Source organism: Carcharhinus amblyrhynchos, chromosome 23, assembly GCF_965287045.1.
Source record: "Carcharhinus amblyrhynchos chromosome 23, sCarAmb.v2.hapA, whole genome shotgun sequence".
NCBI lineage: Eukaryota > Metazoa > Chordata > Chondrichthyes > Carcharhiniformes > Carcharhinidae > Carcharhinus > Carcharhinus amblyrhynchos.
The window spans coordinates 45,482,830-45,496,936 of record NC_137346.1 but is presented as its reverse complement, the minus strand read 5'-3'; the positions used below and the strand labels follow the sequence as shown (position 1 = coordinate 45,496,936).

General features: G+C 45.7%; 1 protein-coding gene across 1 annotated transcript in view; it reads left to right on the top strand.

Moving 5' to 3' along the window:
* The first annotated feature begins 10,884 nt into the window (after positions 1–10,884).
* Positions 10,885–14,107, top strand: part of LOC145357400 (phosphorylase b kinase gamma catalytic chain, skeletal muscle/heart isoform-like) — a 61,077-nt gene continuing 57,854 nt past the window's right edge. Inside the window, exon 1 of the mRNA XM_080210726.1 lies at positions 10,885–10,973. The gene's annotated coding sequence lies outside the window, so the exon portion shown is untranslated. The remainder of the gene's footprint in view (positions 10,974–14,107) is intronic.

The following is a 14,107-nucleotide window of genomic DNA, read 5'->3' as shown; positions in this document are numbered from 1 at the left end:
AATCGCAAACAGCAAGGGTCCTAGAACAGATCCCTGAGGCACTCCACCGGTGACCGACCTCCATGCAGAAAAAGACCCATCTACAACCACTCTCTGCCTTCTGTGGGCAAGCCAGTCATGGATCCACAAAGCAATGTCCCCTTGGATCCCATGCCCCCTCACTTTTTCAATAAGCTTTGCATGGGAGGCCTTATCGAATGCCTTGCTGAAGTCCATATATACATCTACATGGACTTCAGTAAGGCTTTTGACAAGGTCCCTCATGACAGACTAGTGCAGAAGGTGAAGTCGCATGGGATCAGAAGTGAGCTGGCAAGGTGGATACAAAACTGGCTCGGTCAGAGAAATAGAGATGCCGGTGTTGGACTGGGGTAAACACAGAAGTCTCACAACCTGGTGTTGTGAGACTTCTTGCTCGGTCAAAGAAGACAGAGGGTAGCAGTGGAAGGGGGTGTTTCTGAATGGAGGGCTGTGACAAGTGTTGCCCAGGCACTGTAGACCATCACCCAGGCACTGCAGTCATTGCTCAGATATTGTGCATCTTTGCCCACGTATTGTTCCCCCTTTATCCAGGCTTTGTACAACATTGCCCAAGCACAGTACACTCTCACCCAGACACTGTACACCATTGCCCAAGCATTGTACATCATTGCTCCGAAACTGTACACCATTATCCAGGCACTGTACACCATCACCCAGCCATTGTACACCATTGCCCAGGCACTGTACACAATTGGCGAGGGATTGTACACCATCGCCCAGGCACTGATCCCCTTTTCCCTGGCATTGTACATCAATGCCCAAGCATTGTTTGCCATTGCCCAAGCACTTTACACCATTGCATAGGCATTGTATACCATCGCACAAGCACTGTCGGTGATCTGCCAAGCATTGTACACCCTTGTCCAGGGACTGTACATGATCTGCCGGGCACAGTACACTTACTACCCAGGCACTGTACATTAATGTCCAAGCATTGTACACCATTGCCCAGGGACTGTACGTGATCTGCCAGGCACAGTACACCGTCCCCAGGCACAGTACACATTGCCCAGGCACTGCACATTAATGTCCAAGCATTGTACACCCTTGCCCAGGGACTGTATATGATCTGTCAGGCATTGTACACCATCCCCAGGCACAGTACACTTATTACCCAGGCACTGTACATTAATGTCCAAGCATTGTACACCATTGCCCAGGCACAGTACACCATCGCCCAGATATTGTCCTGAATCGCCTAGGCATTGTGCACCATTGCTCAGGCATTGTACACCATCGCCAAGCCATTGTACGCAATTGCGCGTGCACTACACACCATCGCCCAGGCATTGTACGCTATTCCCCAGGCACTGTACACCATTGTGTAGGCATTGCATAACATTGTCCAGACATTATAAACCTTATTGAAACATATAAGATGATTAGAGGTTTAGATAGGGTGGACAGTGATATCCTTTTTCCTCGGATGGAGAAAGCTAGCACGAGGGGGCATAGCTTTAAATTAAGGGGGGGTAGTTATAGGACGGATGTCAGAGGTAGGTTCTTTACCCAGAGGGTGGTGAGGGATTGGAATGCCCTGCCTGCTGCAGTTGTAAACGCGCCTAGTTTGGGGGCGTTTAAGAGATCCGTGGATAGGTTTATGGATGGAAAGGGTTTGGTTTAGGTTAGAGGGTCATTGTTTTTTAACTGGTCGGCGCAACGTCGTGGGCCGAAGGGCCTGTTCTGCGCTGTAGTGTTCTATGTTCTATGCCTAGACACTGCACACAATTGCCCAGGCATTGTACATCTTTGCCCATAGCACTGTCCCCCTTTACCCAGACGTACACTATCACCCAGGCGTTGCAGATGTTCCAATCAAACAAAGCCCCTTATGGACCAATGAGCTTGCACAGGACCAGTCAGCTGGAGTGAGATTTCAGACAGACAGAGTACGGGGAATTTGGAATGGAGGGGGTAGCTATTGTAAGTTTTTTTTCTTTTTAAAATTCAGGACTATTGTTTAAAGGTCAATAAGCAACTGACCCAGTTAGCTTATCTGTTAATTAACTGAAGTCTGATTATGGTCTGAAAAAGTCTTAAGACTGGTGTGTGGGCCGCTCCAGCTCACATCAGCAGCATACAAGGCTTTATTTAGCAAGCACATGATCAGTGAGCTTGCACAGGAGCAGTCAGCTGGAGTGAGATTTCCGCCAGACTGAGGGTATCGGCAGTTTGGAGTTGAGTGCAAATTCGGCGCTGAGGGGAAGGAGTTGCTCATCTTCAGGAGGAGTGGAGAGGCGGACCTGCGAGGGAGACTCGAGGGAAGGTGAGAGGCAGAAGGAAATCGAACCATGTCATCATAGCCGGCACATAATTGGCTAGTGACTGATAGGTAGTTTATTGTTTCCTTTTGACGTTGTGGTTGTTGTTCTAGGTCATGACAAGCGATCCCAGACCCATGTCATGCTCCTCTTGTACGACGTGGGAACTCAGGGACCCTTCCGGTGCCCCTGGCCCCTACAGTGTGCCCAACTGTAGCTCCTGTTAGACCCATTTGATGGCTCTGGAGCTGGGGATGGATTCACTTTGCTGTGTCCACGATACTGAGGAAGTTGTGGGTAAAATATTCAGTGAGTTGGTCACAACGCAGATAAAAGTGACTGCGGGAGATAGTGACCAGACAGAGGAAGAGTAGGAAGGCAGTGCAGGGCTCATCTCCCTCTAAAATAGATATACTGGTTTGGATACTGTTGGAGGAGATGGCTCACCAGGAGAAGGTGGCATTAGTCAGGTTTATGGCACAGTGGCTGGCACTGCTGTGCAGGAGGGCAGGAATAAGAATGGCAGAGCGATAGTGATAGGGAACTCAATTGTAAGGGTAATTGACAGGTATTTCTACAGACACAAATGAGATGGTATGTTGCCTCCCTGGTGCAAGAGTTAATGATGTCTTGGAGCTGCTGTATTGACGTTCTGGAGGAGGAGGGTAAACAACCAGCTGTCATGGTGTATGCACGCACCAACGATATAGATAAAAGAGTGGGGCAGAGTCCTGCAAGCTGAATTTAGGGAATTAGGAGTTAAGAAGTAGGACCTCAAAGATAGTAATCTCAGTGTTGCTACCAGTGTCACGTGCTAGTCACAGTCGGAATGACGGAATAGTCCAGATGAATATGAGGCTTGAGAAATGGTGCAAGAGAGAGGGATTCACATTCCTGGGATATTGGAACTAGTTCTGGGACTATACAAATCAGAGAGTCTGCGCCTAGGCAAGACTGGAACCAATGTCCTCGGGGGAGCATTTTCTAGTGCTTTTGGGGAAGTTTTAAAGTAATATGGCAGGGGAGGGGGGGAAACCAATGCAGGAAGTCAGAGGGAAGTAAAATAGGGACCAAAACAAAAGGCAGTAAGGGAGAAAAAGTGAGAGGAAGAGAAGCCAAAGCTGTAATAATGGAGCTGGTTGTTGCTGGTTGCCGCTGAAACTTGTGCTGTTGCTTTTGTTGCAGTCATAGATCATAGAACCCTACAGTGCAGAAAGAGGCCCTTCGGCCCATCGAGTTTGCACCGAACACAGACTCAGTTCATGGTGGCACGAGACAAGGAACAAAGAACAGTACAGCAAAGGAACAGGCCCTTCGGCCCTCCAAGCCTGTGCTGATCATGATGCCTGCCTAAACGAAAATCGTACGCACTTAGGGAGTCCGTATCCTTCCATTCCCATCCTATTCACGTATATGTCTGGATGTCCCTTTCGTACCTGTTCCCATGGCCTCCCTAGGCAGCACGTTCCAGACATTCACTACTCCCTGTGTAAAACAAAAACTTGCCATGTACATCTCCTCTAAACTTTTCCCAACACACCTTAAACCTATCTCCCCTAGTACTTGACTTTTCTACACTAGGAAAGAGCATCTGACTATCCACTCTGTCCGTGCCACTCTACATACCTCTATCAGGTCACCCCTCAACCTCTGTCATTCCGGTGAGAACAAACCGAGTTTATCTAATGTCTCCTCATAGCTAATACCCTCCAGACTGGGCAAAATCCTGGTAAAGTTCTTTTGTACCCTCTCCACGTTCTTCTGATAGTACAGTGACCAGAATTGTACACAATATTCCACAGGAGGCCTAAAGTTCTGTACAGCTGTAGTATGAGCTACCAATTTTTATATTCAATGCTCTAACTGATGTAGATAAGCATGTCATATGCCTTTTTGAGTAACTCATCTCTCTGCTTGTCAATACCCTTGAGGGGTCTACCATTTACTGTGTAATTCCTACATGCACGGAACCTGCCAAAATGCACTACCTTTACATTTGTCAGGATTAAACTCCATCTGCCATTTCTCTGCCCAAGTCTCCAACCAGTCTGCATCTTGCTGTATCATCTGACAATCCTCTTCACTACGAGGAAGGGTAGGGGGTCTTAGCTCAGTTGGGCAGCATGGTTGGCGCAGGCTTAGAGGGCCAATGGGTCTGTTTCTGTGCCGTAATTTTTTTCATTCTTTGTAACTCCACCAATTTTTCTAATGTCTGCAAACTTACTAATCAGACCAGCTACAGTTTCTTCCAATTCAAACAACAAAGATCCACGAACTGATCCCTGTGGAACACCGCTAGTCATAGCCCTCCATTCAGAAAAGCAGCGCTCTGCTGCTATCCTCTGTCTTCTATGGCCAAACCAGTTCTGTATCCAACTTGCCAGCTTTCCTCTGATCCCGTAGGATGTCACCTTTCGTATCAGTCTGCCGTGACTGTCAAAGGTTTTACTGAAGTCAATGTATACAACATCCATTTATCTTCGTCACTTCCTGAAAAAACTCAATCAAGTTAGTGAGGCACAACACCCCCCTTCACTAATAAGTCCATGTGTTTCCAAATGTGGGTAAATCCTGTCCCTGTGAATCTTTTACAATAATTTCCCTATCACTGACGTAAGGCCCACCGGCCTATAATTTCCTGGATTATCCCTGCTGCTGTTCTTAAACAATGGAACATCATTGGCTATTCTCCTGGTTCAGCATCTTTTTCCACATCCCAGTGTCTTTCTTAAGATTCCACCCTATTACGGTAAAAATACCTGAGGTCTTTCACCACTTTTCCACTCTCATGGGTTTATTTTCTCACAGGTGGTAAACTCTTCCCAATGTAACCTGTTTTTTTCATTTTTCATTGAAGGATCTTCCTCTTTCCCAATTTCTTTCCCTCATGGATTGAAATTGCTGCCAGAAGCTAGATTTCAATTTATGCACTAATGTGTATTCATCTGCCATCTCCGCAGCTTTTCTCGCTGTTTCGACTTTGTTTCTCAACATGAGGTCTTGTCATTTCTGGAAGTGAGTTTTTAAACTCCTCCAGCAGAATAATATTTCTGAGGGCCTTAAATGTCTTTTCCATCTTTGATGCTGTCACCCATCTATCAAAGTTATGCTGTTTAATTCTTTTAAACTCAATATAAGTTTGACCGTGTTCTGAACCGTTGTCCACATGCTTCTGGTATCAATTTGTAGGCACTCAAAATAGTCATTTTCAATCCTTCACATTTTCTTGACACGTCGTCTGACCCCGTTGCAAGCATCTCAGTTAAACTGCCTACCAATTTGGTCTGAATTAACATTAACCACATTTCCTCTGGTCATTTCACCTGTGTAGCCAATTTCTCACAGGAAATGAAAAAGGCTACTGTGCCTTTTTCACCAAATGTTTCAGTCTGTGTACTGCCACGTAGAATCCCTACAGTACAGAAGGATGCCATTTGGCCCATCGAGTCTGTGCTGACCACAATCCCACCAGGCCCAATTCCTCTAACCCTCATTTACCCTGCTAATCCCCCTGATTTAGCATGGCCATCAACCTAACATGCACACCTTTGGAAGGAAGGAAAGAAACCGGAGCATCAGGAGGAAACCCACAAAGACACGGGGAGAATGTGCAAACTCCACACAGACAGTGACCCGAGGCCGGAATTGAACCTGGGTCCCCTGGTGCTGTGACGCAGCAATGCTAACCACTGTGCCACCATAACAGCCTGCATTATATGCAGCTGCATTCTTTAAAACTTTCTAAACATAGAAAAGCACCACCTTTTTGAAAAAACATTGCAATTTTACAAACACCAACCTCGCAACACTTCCCAGATTCAAAATTTGTGCCTGGGTGTGCTCTGTGCTCCAAACTATTTAGAGCATAGAACATAGAACAGTACAGCACAGGGCAGGCCCTCAATGTTGTGCCGAGCTATGTCCAAACCCAAGATCAAGCTATCCCACTCCCTATCATTGTGGTGTGCTCCATGTGCCTATCCAATAACCGCTTGAAAGTTCCTAAAGTGTCCGACTCCACTATCACAGCAGGCAGCGCATTCCACACCCCAACCACTCTCTGAGTAAAGAATCTACCTCGGACATTCCTCCCACCACGAAGCTTATAGTTATGCCCCCTAGTAACAGCGACATCCACCTGAGAAAATATTCTCTGCACGTCCACTCTATCAATCCCTCTCATCATCTTATAAACCTCTATTAAGTCGCCTCTCATTCTCCTCCGTTCTAAAAAGAGCCCCAGCTCCCTCAACCTTTCCTCATAAGACCTACCCTCCAAACCAGGCAGCATCCTGGTAAATCTCCTCTGCACTCTCTCCAATGCTTCCACATCCTTCTTATAGTGAGGTGACCAGAACTGAACACAATATTCCAAATGTGGTCTCACCAACGTCCGGTATAGTTGCAGCATAACCCCACGGGTCAAACCCAAACCCCCTGTTAATAAACACTAACACACTATAAGCCTTCTTCACGGCTCTATCCACTTGAGCGGCAACCTTCAGAGATCTTTGGAAATGAACCCCAAGATCTCTCTGCTCCTCCACATTCCTTAGAACCCTGCCATTGACCCTGTAATCTGCATTCAAGTTTGTCCTACCAAAATGAATCACCTCACGTTTATCAGGGTTAAACTCCATCTGCCACTTCTCGGCCCAGCTCTGCATCCTGTGAATGTCTCTTTGCAGCCTACAAGAGCTCTCCACCTCATCCACTACTCCACCAATCTTGGTATCATCAGCAAGTCTTGTTATTTCTTCCAGTCTTGTGATTAGTTCACTAATTTTAAATATCCGCTCCTCACAATCCAATGCAGATGCTGTTAGGTCACTATCATTGTTGAACATTTCCAAGTTAACATCTCCTGTTATCATCCAATAGGGGTGAATATATAAACTACACACTCACCCCATCCATTTCTATCTTGTGTAATCACTTCACTGAATGCTCTCTCTGCCCTCCCCACCCCCAATAGATTTTTGATTTATGCTAACAATTTCTACAATACTGGCTTAAAACTAATGCAAATTTTAAAATACAAAGAACCGTCCTATCTGGAACAGAATAGGTTAATTCCCTGCTGATTTCAAAAGTGGCAGAGTTAAGTTCTCTCAACTGGATGTCATGACCTCATCATTTTTTCTTGACAAGCTTCCAAAAGACTTTGTATTGACTTTTGTTTTCAGAAACTAATTTCAACCTCAAGTTTTAATCCAGAGACTTATCCTACACTATTCCCAATCTAAGTTTTACATAAGAAATAGGAGCAGGAGTAGGCCATCTAACCCTTCGAGCCTGCCCCGCCATTCAATAAGATCATGGCTGATCTGAAGTGGATCAGTTCCACTTTCCCGCTTTCTCCCCATAACCCTTAATTCCCTTGTCTACCAGAAACCTATCTACCCATGACTTAAATATACTTAGCGAGGCAGCCTCCACCACTTCAACGGGCAGAGAATTCCAGAGACTCACCGCCCTTTGAGTGAAGAAGTTCCTCCTCAACTCCGATCTAAACTGTCACCCTCTTATTTTGAGCCTGTGTTCTCTAGTCCTGCTGTCCTTTCTAAGCGGGAAGAATCTCTCTACCTCTACCCTATCCATCCCTTTCATTATCTTATACGTCTCTATAAGATCCCCCCTCATCCTTCTAAACTCCAACGAGTACAGACTCAGTCTATTTAATCTCTCTTCATAGTCCAACCCCCTCATCTCTGGTATCAGCCCAGTGAACCTCCTCTGCACTCCCTCCAAGGCCAAAATATCCTTGCGTAAGTGCGGCGACCAAAACCGCACACAGTACTCCAGCTGCGGCCTCACCAGTGCCCTGTACAGTTGCAGCAAGACCTCCCTGCTTTTATATTCTAATTTTACATGTTCAGTTATGTCTACAAGTCTGCTCCCAGTCTTGGAAGGATACAGAATCAAACCAACTGTTAGCTGAAATCATTAACTCTCCTTGAAACTTTCCAGACATAACATTTTGAAACTGATGGAGTTTTTAAATTTCCTTTTCCAAACTGGCAGAGCTCTAATCTTTGACAAATTCTGATCCTTTCTGTTAAAAATAATTGTGGCCTCCCAACCGTTTCGAAGACTAAGGAATTTCAAGAAATTATATTCATTCCAATATCTATTGGATCTTAATTCTACATTTATTTTGTCCTAATTCCGAGTTTCCTGATTCACAACCACACGATGGCACTGTCGATTATACAATTCCACTCAGGCTGATCGTTTGCTTTTTAACCCTTTCTTCTCGAGACACACTTTTGAGATTTCCGTCAGTTTTCTCTTTCCCACTCTTCTCAATTCCATGGACTCCCTTTGGGAATTTTCCTGAGTCTAAGCCTACGGCTTTTACCTAAAAACCCAACTCTTACTTCCTAACTCCTTTTACACCGAGGAGTTCTACCAAATTTTCCTCTCCGTCAGTTTTAAGACTACGTTCTTTACTCAGAGGGTAGTAAGGGCGTGGAATGCCCTGCCTGCAGCAGTTGTGGACTCGCCAACTTTAAGGGCATTCAAATGGTCAGTGGATAGGCATATGGGTAACATTGGAATAGTTTAGGTTAGAGGGTCATTAGATTGGTTCCACTGGTCGGCGCAACATCGAGGGCCTGTACTGCGCTGTAATGTTCTAACTAACCCAGTTATTCTCACCCTCAGGAGGTAAGTCTCATTGCCAGAGTCTGAGATACTATGGGATGGATTGAGATGGCCGGTACTACAGACAGTATGAAACTCACAAGGCACATCATTTCCTCCCACACCCCAAAGATGTGCTATTAGGCTGGTTGATGTAACAAATTGTCCCTAAATTAGTCTTCCCTCAATGTGGAATGCCATAAGCATAGACAAGGGTCATGAGTGGAGAGGGGACTCAATGTTAAAATGGCAGCGTGGGCTCGTTGGGCCTGTTTCCTGTGTTGTGTTGTTCTTTGTTCATAGAAACCCTACAGTACAGAAAGAGGCCCTTCAGCCCATCAAGTCTGCACCGACCACAATCCCACCCAGGTCCAACCCCCATATCCCTACATATTTACCCACTAATCCCTCTAACCTATGCATCTCAGTACCCTAAGGGGCAATTTTTAGCATTGTCAATCAACCTAACCCGCACATCTTTGGACTGTGGGAGGAAACCGGAGCACCCGGAGGAAACTCACGCAGACACAAGGAGAATGTGCAAACTCCACACAGACAGTGACCCGAGCCAGGAATCGAACCCAGGACCCTGGAGCTGTGAAGCAGCAGTGCTAACCCACTGTGCTACCGTGCCACCCCTATGCAGATATTACATCTATGCAAATATTACACCTTCGTGCATATATCTCTACATGAAGGTGTAACATTTATTTAAAATCAAAAACGTAACAAGCAGCTGTCCAGAGATCACCAAAAGAGTTAAACTGCTCTGGAATTGCGCAGCAGAATCTCTCCGATGAATTTGATACATACAATCAAAAACAGATCAATTATAATTTTACTTATAAATTATTCCTGCCTTACGTTAGCTTAAAATCAAACCATCTTCATTATATACAAGTCAGTAACTGTCATGAACTCCAGCCAATCAGTAGTTACTGTCCAGCATTATGATATTCTATTTGTCCAGTAAATCCGGATACTACCACCTGTTCTGGCTAACACTAGCTTTCCTTTCTCATGGGTTCATCTTTCGGTCACTGTCAAATCAGATAGCCACATATTCCCGCATCCAGGTAGCTGATCTGAAGAATGAAAAGCCAATTCAGAAATGTTTCACTTTCTGTCCTTGTATAAAACGCCTCGAGATCGATCTGCTTACTTTAAGATTTTTCAAAAATGCTAATAAACTACTTTTAGCTAAACCATCATGCCTGTTGGTAATTTGCCTTTGGCTGAAATTGGCTGAGGGAACATAGCTTTAAATTAAGGGGTGGTAATTATAGGACGGATGTCAGAGGTAGGTTCTTTACTCAGAGGGTAGTAAGGGCGTGGAATGCCCTGCCTGCAGCAGTTGTGGACTCGCCAACTTTAAGGGTGTTCAAATGGTCAGTGGATAGGCATATGGATAACATTGGAATAGTTTAGGTTAGAGGGTCATTAGATTGGTTCCACTGGTCGGTGCAACATTGAGGGCCGAAGGGCCTGTACTGCGCTGGAATGTTCTATGAAATAACAACAATTCGTTCAATACTTAAAATACTTTTAAGATATCAGCATAAATGTTTTAAAATCATAACTACTTATTTAATTCTCTTATTGCATCCACATATGCACATTATTTGTTTCATGAGCTTATTATCTCTGCTTCAAGAATCATTCAACTCTTTTCTGGTGGTGTTGCCAATGTCTTAGGTATTCTGTATAAAACCTCATTAGCTGGGTAATAATTTTCCCCCTTCATCTATGATTGATAATCAGACCAAGAGGCAGACAGAAAGTCTGAAGACAGACAGACAGACAGGTAGGTAGTTAGGTAGGAAGGTAGACAGATAGACAAGTAGATAGATTGGTAAACGGATAGACAGACAGAGAATGAACCAAATCTGAAATGTGTGTGTGAGGATCTGATGGGCACTGAAATGTGTGTGTGGATCTGTTCCAGTTCCTCAGCTGTCATTGGAGCCATTTGGAGTCGGAGATCTGTGCTGAGCACTGAGTCCGGGACTGGTTGGGATCGGGAAGGTAAGAAACAGCAGGAACCCCAGCCCTCGGTGTGTAGGCTGGTTGCGGAATGAGAAAATTTGTAACCTCAATTCACCAAACCCCCCCACCTGCCTTTTTCTCTCTCACACACCCTTTCTCACTCTGACAGACACACACTCTCTCTCTTACGCATACTCTCTCTCTCTCTCTCTCACACGCACACACTCACACACTTCCTCTCTCTCACATACACCCACTCACACACACACACATACACACTTCCTCTCTCTCACATACACCCACTCACACACACACACATACACACTTCCTCTCTCTCACGTACACCCACACACACACACACTCTCATACACACACACACACTCTCTCTCAGAATCCTACAGTGCAGAAGAAGGCCATTCGACCCATCGTGTGTGCACGGACCTTATCCCACCCAGGCCTTATCCCCATACATTTACCCTAACTAGTCCCCTTGACACTGAGGGGAAATTTAACAAGGCCAATCTTTGGAAATGTCGGGTAATGCATTTTGGAAGATCTAATACAGATGGGAAATATGCAGTAAATCGCAGAACCTTTAAGAGTATTGATAGGCAGAGGGATCTGGGCGTACAGGTACACAGGTCACTGAAAGTGGCAATGCAGGTGGAGAAGGTAGTCAGGAAGGCATACAGGATGCTTGCTTTCATCGGCCGGAGTGTTGAGTTTAAAATTTGTCAAGTCATGTTGCAGCTTTATAGAACCTTAGTTAGGCCACACTTGGAATATAGTGTTCAATTCTGTTCGCCACACTACCAGAAGGCCTGAGTGGGATAAGGTCCATGCAGACTCGATGGGTCAAATGGCCTCCTTCTGCACTGTAGGATTCTGAGAGTGTGTAAGAGAGAGGAAGTGCGTGTACGTGTGAGAGAGAGTGTGCGTGTACGTGTGAGTGCGTGTACGTGTGAGAGAGAGGAAGTGCGTGTGTGTACGTGAGAGTGTGTGTACGTGAGAGTGTGTGTACGTGAGAGTGTGTGTACGTGAGAGTGTGTGTACGTGAGAGTGTGTGTACGTGAGAGTGTGTGTACGTGAGAGTGTGTGTACGTGAGAGTGTGTGTACGTGAGAGTGTGTGTACGTGAGAGTGTGTGTACGTGAGAGTGTGTGTACGTGAGAGTGTGTGTACGTGAGAGTGTGTGTACGTGAGAGTGTGTGTACGTGAGAGAGAGAGGAAGTGCGTGTACGTGAGAGTGTGTGTACGTGAGAGAGAGAGGAAGTGCGTGTACGTGAGAGTGTGTGTACGTGAGAGAGAGAGGAAGTGCGTGTACGTACGTGTGTGTGTACGTGAGAGAGAGAGGAAGTGTGTACGTGTGTATGTGTGTGTGTGTGTGTGTGTGTGTGTGTATGGGTGTATGTGAGTGAGTGTGTGTATGTGAGAGAGAGGAAGTGTGTACGTGTGTATGTGTGTGTGTGTGTGTATGTGAGAGAGAGGAAGTATGTGTGTGTGTGTGTGTGTGTGTGTATGTGAGAGAGAGGAAGTGTGTGTGTGTGTGTGTGTGTGTGTGTATATATGGGTGTACGTGAGTGAGTGGGTGTATGTGAGAGAGAGGAAGTGTGTGTGTGTGAGTGTGTGTGTGTATGGGTGTATGTGAGTGAGTGGGTGTATGTGAGAGAGAGGAAGTGTGTGTGTGTACACGTGAGAAAGAGTATGCGTAAGAGAGAGAGTGTGTGTCTGTCAGAGTGAGAAAGCGTGTGTGAGAGAGAAAAAGGCAGGTGGAGGGGAGTGGAAGGGAAAAGGAAGTGGAGGCTTTGGAGAGTGTACAGAAAAGATTTACCAGGATGTTGCCTGGTATGGAGGGCATTGGCTATGAGGAGAGGTTGGAGAAACTTGGTTTGTTCTCACTGGGGCGACGGAGGTTGAGGGGAGACCTGATAGAAGTCTACAAGATTATGAGAGACATGAACAGAGTGGATAGTCAGAAGCTTTTTCCCAGGATGAAAGAGTAAATTACTAGGATCATAGGTTTAAGGTGTGAGGGGCAAGGTTTAAAGGAGATGTACAAGGCAAGTTTTTTTACACAGAGGGTGGTGGGTGCCTGGAACTCACTGCTGGGGTGGGTAGTGGAAGCGGATACGATAGTGAGTTTTAAAGGGCGTCTTGACAAATACATGAATAGGATGGGAACAGAGGGATATGGTCCGCAGAAGAGTAGGGGTTTTAGTTCAGTCGGGCAGCATGGTCGGTGCATTGGAGGGCCGAAGGGCCTGTTCCTGTGCTATAACTTTCTTTGTTCTTTGTTGTTTGACTGTGGGAGGAAACCGGAACACCCGGAGGAAGCCCACGCAGACACGGGGAGAATGTGCAAACTCCACACAGACAGTGACCCGAGCCAGGAATCGAACCCGGGTCCCTGGCGCTGGGTGAGGCAGCAGTGCTAACCACTGAGACACCGTGCCACCCTTCTCTGTTAATACTGTTTTCTACCTTCTCCTTTCGTACCTTTGCTATCTAGATGGCACTTTGAGCTAAGAGTTGTTAGGTGGCAGTTGTTCTCTCCTTTTGTCCCACTGCCCCCCCTTCCTCCTTGAATCTGATACTATCTCTAATTTCCTTTCTGAGCCACAGTTTGGCCACAATTCCCTCTTGCGCCAAACAGGAATAAACACGTTCTGGAGTTCACCCATTTGTTCTTTAAATGCCTGCCATCGCCAGTCCACTTTTAGTAATGTTTCTCGTGGCCAGTTCATGCTTCGTATAATCATCAAGATTCAGGACCCTGGTCTCAGAATCAACTATATCGCTATCTGCCTTGTCAAAGAATTCTACCATTTTATGGTCACTTGTCCCCAGAGGTTCTCTCACTAGATTGCCAACTAATTCTTTCTCATTGCACAACACCAAAATGATCTGTTGGTTCCTCAATGGATTGCTCCAGTAAACCATCCCCATCTGCACTCCAGAAATTCCTCCTTTATTCCACTGTGACTAATTTGACTCTCCCACTGTATATGCAGATTAAAGTCACAGATATTCCTTTAACACATACATCTCGGATTTCCTGTCAACTTTTCCCACTACAGTTTGTTGGTCTGCATACCACCCCCACCAATGTTCTTTGCCCCCTGTTGTTTCTTCACACCGTCTGTGTTAATATATTTCCTCAATATTGAATCAATA